We start from the raw sequence: 6,000 nt of genomic DNA on the forward strand, positions 1-6,000 counted from the left end.
TGGAGCTCCCCGACTCCCTCTCGGACTCGTCCCGGCTCGAGTCGGAGTCGGAGTCGGAAGTGGAATGGCCGAGCACTTCCGGGCTGCTCTGCCTTTTTCTCGGGCTCCGACCCCGCCCCCTCCTGCGGGGGGCGGACCGTTCCCTCCCCCTGGGGTCTCCCCGCCTCCTGCTGGGGGAGGTCCTTGCCTTATACGGGCTTAATTTGAATAGAGCGCTCTGATTGGTCTCACCCCTCACCGCGGGGACCGCCCCCCCACCCCGCTCTCCCGCGCATGCGATGTTAAGCGGGCTGATCCCACTTCCGCCCTTTGTCCCCTCTTCTCTTCCGCCCTGACCACGCGGCCGGCCGCCATCTTCGAGCCCATACGGCGGCGGAGAGATGTTATCGATCCGGGCAGTTTCTGACCGTCCCGCCGCTTCCCGCGCCTCCTCCGTCAGCCCCCCCCAAAAACACTGCGCCCGTTGCTCTGCCTCCTGTGCTGGGTCGACGATCGGCGGGGGGGGAATGGGTAGAGGAGCCGCGGTTTTGTCGGGAGGCTCCGGCGGGGGGCTGGGATCTGGCGGGCTTCGCGGGGGGGTTGGGGGGTCTCCCGGAGGTTTTGGGCTCGGGCTCGAGGGGAGGTGGGACGCGCCTAGCCCCCGCACATCCCCATCTGCAATCTGATCGCTTTCCGGGGTGGTCTGTGTCGGTGCCCCCACCCCTAGCTGCGGAGTGGCTATTAAGTAGCTTCTGGCAGCTTTCCAGGTTTCTTCCTCTTGTCGAGCTTTTTGCAGAGCCCGGATGACTCTGCCCCACGATTTTAGGGCTTTCCCCGAGCCTGAACACATGGTATCCTCGGCCAGGGTTTTCGTACAATTATCCCACACCTCTGGGTGTAAAATACCCACGGGGCTCTCTATAGCCCCCAGCTTAATCAATCTCGACAATGCGAGAGTCACATCTTTAAGCTTACAATCTATTCCCCATTGTGTGCACACTTCACTTACGACCTTTGAGACTGCTTCCATGATTCGAGGGCGTCCCCTCCGCTGCACAAGGCCAGCTGTGCAGCCGCCGTCCTCTGTCCAGGCGATCCCCGTTCCCCGGGCACTGGTTCGATCCCGGGTTTCCGGCACCACTTGTCGCCTTCTGATGCAAGGCGAGGCGACCTGGTTCTGAGGAAACGGCACGGTGACCCAAACTCTCCAGGGTCACTCGGGCCAAGAACACACGCAGGCACCAGTATGGTGGACGGTTCAAGACGTTTATTGTCCCGTCTCGTCGGGTTTTATACTGGGGGAGTTTTCTCTCTACGTCAGGGGGTCTTACTTTACTGTAATTGGTTAGTAAGGAGTCGAAAGTTACTAATGTTAGGGGGGACTACATTCTTGGGTGATCCCTTATCACTAGAAGTTAGGGGGAGAGGGATCCTACTGCTTTCCGTGACATCGCGAGATTTTCCGAGCGCCTAACCCTATCACCTACATCCATTAAGAAAAAAAAGAAAACCAATAATCATTCTTAATTAGGACAGAAACCTCCAGATAGGCTTTTTTAAAGAAAATGCCTAAAAATACCATTTTTGCTTTGATTTGAAAACTATTTTTTGCTCTTCAGACTGTAAGATAAAACAATTTGAATTGATGATGCATTTCACAGCAGAAATACATCCCTTTTCATCTTGAAAATGCTGAAATTAGTTGTTACAAAATTTTCAATGTTTACCCCCTTTCTTAAAAAACAAAATTTTTAATTTAGATGGAACGTCTTTTTTTTTTCCTAATGGAAACTCTTGATTACATTTTTACCCAACAGTTCTAATTAGAATTAACAATTACAGCTGATTCTTGGTGGGGTGATAAACAGCTGGACTGCACAGCCCTCTCCACTCTGGGACTTCCAAACAAGCCCCAGCCCTGGCAGTTTAGCCTTCTGCAACATTTTAGACTTGTCTAGTCACTGGAATTTATTTTTCTTTCTTTTTTTCCCACCCTTTCTCCCCTGAGGGTTAGATTTTACCAGTGCAGCATCTCTAACAGTCAGGGAACTTCACAGTGAGTTGAGATCGCATTGATTTCTCCAGGAAGAAGCCGCATACTAATTTTTCCTGTTTTCCTCCCTTGAGGAAGACAGGTAACAGCTCCAGGAAGGCAGCTGGGTTTGTAGATATTATGTTTACCCACTGGCTGACAGGGAATTCTGAGGTCTGTGGGACCATCATGGGACACAAGGAGACTTTGTGTGGTGCAAGGCTGGATTTGCTGAGAAAGAATGTGGGATTAAAGCAGAACAGGTTAAACCTGAGAGAAGCATCAGGTGAAGATCAGGGGATGGATCAGTCCATGCTATGCTGCCAGACCTTCCCCCTGCCTCCAGGATGATCCTCACAATCCAGCTCTGTAGGGCGAGGAAAGGAACACTGGAGCAGCGAATGAAGGGGAAATGACTGTGGTGGAGGGGAAGGGAAGATGTCAGAGTCTGCTCTTAAACCCCCAAACCCTCTATTCCAGGCACCGAGGCAAGTTTGTCCAGCCTTTGCAGGCAACCTCCAGAGAGCCAAGAGGCACTGGGACATCCTCTTTCAGGGGACTGGTGTCCCCAGTGCCACTGTGACTCCTGGACTGCCATGTCCAGTGCTTTTCATGGCTGCTCATCCCTGGGCTGGCTCCACGCTGTTAATGGCTGATCTCTCCCTGGAAACAAGCCCATGGCCTTTGCCTGTCCCACCTCGCCCCTCCCACTCCCCTGCCAAACAGTTATTACCTTCTTGGACAAACCTGAGATAGTATTAAACGAGAGGGAGGTTTTCATACACAAATGTCCCTGTGATTAATGGATTAAGAGATTCTGTGCAAATTAAAGCCTTTCTTCATACTTTGCACATCCAGCTCTTCAGCTGTTGTTCTTTCCCTTCTAGTCCTTTACAGAAGTCCCTGTGGGCCTTGCTTGCCCCATTCCTTTTGCTGCAGTTTTCTCCCCACAGTGACCCAGGGATTTCCCCCAAATCCTTGTGCCCACTGAGTCCTGGGCAGACCCTGCTGCTCCTGAATCAGCACTGTGGAGAGGAGGATGCTGTGAGCACAGCTTGTTTATACGCAGAATCAGCTCAAGAGAGGGGCTGTAAATGCCTCTTTATTTCCATATTTATCATTGCAGCTCAGATGGATGAGGAACCCAATGGAAAGTTTAGATGAAACAGAGAAGAAATGAAAAACCGTTGGCAAGCGGCGGCTCAGCTGAGACTGGCAGCCTCAAGGGCTTCCAGAAGGAAAAAGGCTTTCAATTCCTGCACTGCTACTCCATAACAACCCAATTCCCCTGCCAGGCCAGGAGGAGTGGGGCAGCTGAGGAACCCTGCCCTCCTATGATCCCACCCCAGGGAGATAGACCTGAGACCCCAAAGCAGCACGTTTGGTCTTGCTGATGTTTGGCAGGGCTGATTTCTTCCCAGAGCAGCAGCAGAGTGTGGGTGTGGAGGCTCCATGAGGATCTCCAGGTGATGGACACTGTGGTCACCCATGCCATGGTGGAAAGGAGCCACAAAGGCTTTGCTGGACACCTTTGGAACATCCAGTGCTGGGTGCTGGTGGTGGATGATGATTTAAAGCCCATTTGTGCAGGGAATAATGGCTCATAACCATCCCCTCTCCTTTAGTGGTGTGATACTGCTGAGATGGGTGGTCTCATTTCCACCTTAGGGGAGGCGTTTTATTACTTGTCCCTGGCCTTGCTCCTGAGCCCGTGTGTGCTGTGATGTGGACGTGCTTCAAATGCAGTGACAAGGAGGTGGCAGCCAGGATGTGACTCCTGGGGGAGGCAGCCAGAGAGGCAGGGATGGTGCTGCCCACAGCTGTCCAGTGATCTGAAACCTTCAGCCCTGGGCGGGACTGACTGCTCCAGGCCAAGGGAGTCTGACTTTGCTTGGGGATAACCAGGACTGTGTGTCTGTGACCGGGCTCTGTTCCATGGGGAGGAGGCAGGGGATTGAACTGTCCCCTTGCTGCCTGCATGGCCCTCTGTGCTGGCCAATTTTTCACCTAAATCCTGGCTTGAGCACCCATAAAGGCCCCTGCCCAGATCATCTGGCATGATGGCTTCTAGAAAAGCGTCCCTAGGGTCGCTGTCCCTGCCTAGTCACAGCTGAGCTGGTGGCACTGAAAACTTGAGTTTCCATTCACATCCCTCCTGTACTTGCAGGTCCCTGTGCCCTCACTCGGGGCTTTATTCTCCTCCCTGCTTTCCCCTCATTTGTGCCCGGCTCCGGAGGAGAGCACTGGGAATTGATCACTGTGTTGGCTTCGCTGATTTAATCCAAATTTAACCAGGCGGGAGCGAGCGAGGGCAGCCCGGGGGCCCGGCATGCTGTGAAGAACCCGTCGGTGCCGAGCGGTGCCGTTAATAATGGGGGTGAAAGGCGGCAGCCCCCTGGCATCGCCCCTCTCACCCTGGCACAGCTCCCACGGGGACAGAGCTGTCCTGGGGACACGGCACAGGGACCCTCGGGAGCTGTCACCTGGCGGGCACTGAGCCCTTAGTGCCAGGACAGAGCTGTCCTGGGGACACGGCACAGGGACCCTCGGGAGCTGTCACCTGGCGAGCACTGAGCCCTTAGTGCCAGGACAGAGCTGTCCTGGGGACATGGTACAGGGACCCTCGGGAGCTGTCACCTGGTGGGCACTGAGCCCTTTGTGCCAGGACAGAGCTGTCCTGGGGACACAGCATAGGGACCATCAGGAGTTGTCAGCTGGTGGGTGCTGAGCCTGAGCTGTGCCAGGACAGAGCTGTCCTGGGGGACACAGCATAGGGACCATCAGGAGCTGTCACCCAGCGGGCACTGAGCCCTTAGTGCCAGGACAGAGCTGTGCAGCGGACGCGGCACAGGGACCGTCAGGGGCTGTCACCCGGCGGGCCTGACCCTGAGCTGTGCCAGGACAGAGCTGTCCTGGGGACACGGCACAGGGACTGTCAGGAGCTGTCACCCTGCGGGTGCTGAGCCCGAGCTGTGCCAGGACAGAGCTGTCCTGGGGACATGGCACAGGGACCGTCAGGGGCTGTCACCCTGCGGGTACTGAGCCCGAGCTGTGCCAGGACAGAGCTGTGCTGCGGACACGGCACAGGGACTGTCAGGAGCTGTCACCCTGCGGGTGCTGAGCCCGAGCTGTGCCAGGACAGATCACTCCTGGGGACATGGCACAGGGACTGTCAGGGGCTGTCACCCGGCGGGCCTCACCCCGAGCTGTGCCAGGGCTGCATGGGCAGCAGCTCACCCGCGAACCCTGAGCTGCATCCCCGCCGGCAGAGCCCTTCTAGAGCAGGGATGGCCCCGGGCTCATTGCATCCCACTCATGGCTCCAGAGCCCCCGAGGGACTGATGGCAAAAGCCTTTGGATGAGTCTCTTTTTTTGGCAGTGAATGAAATAGGATTTGTGCTGCTGGTGATAAGAGACTGCAAGATGGACTCATCTGATCCTCACAGCAATTCAGAGAGGCTGATGCTGACATGGCAGAACAGGTCCTACAATAGTCTTCACGTCCCAGCACACAAAATGGGTGAGAAAAAGCATTTTTAAAAGTGACTGGGGAAACTCTGCAGTTATGATGCTATCCTATCTCAAGCCCAGGGTTCCCCTCCGGCCTCTGGAGTCACAAGTACTTAAAAAATGCTCTGCTCTGAACTCAGGCTGGGTCATGACTCATGTCTTGGGCTGTAAAAATGCATTTCATTGTGTCAGCAGGAAAGTGGCTGTGGGCAGCGCTCTGGCAGCGGTGAGGCTGGCCAGGGCAGGCTGTTCAGCAATTACACCCACTGGAGCCCAAATTCCATCTCATATTTTGCTACAGCACACAAAAAAGGTTCAGGGGAAGGAAAGGCTGAAGGGGAAAAGTGTTTCACTTAAAAATCCTGGTAGGACTCTATGCAGTGGCTTGTCTGGCCACAAATCCATCTGTTTTGGTGCAAGTGCAAAGCCTGGACCTGCCACCTGGAATTGTGACCTCAGGAGTCTCCTGTAGCCTGTGG

This window comes from Melozone crissalis, unplaced genomic scaffold (assembly GCF_028551555.1).
Source record: "Melozone crissalis strain CALT ecotype California unplaced genomic scaffold, PUWL_Pcris_2 ptg000046l_1, whole genome shotgun sequence".
Lineage (NCBI taxonomy): Eukaryota > Metazoa > Chordata > Aves > Passeriformes > Passerellidae > Melozone > Melozone crissalis.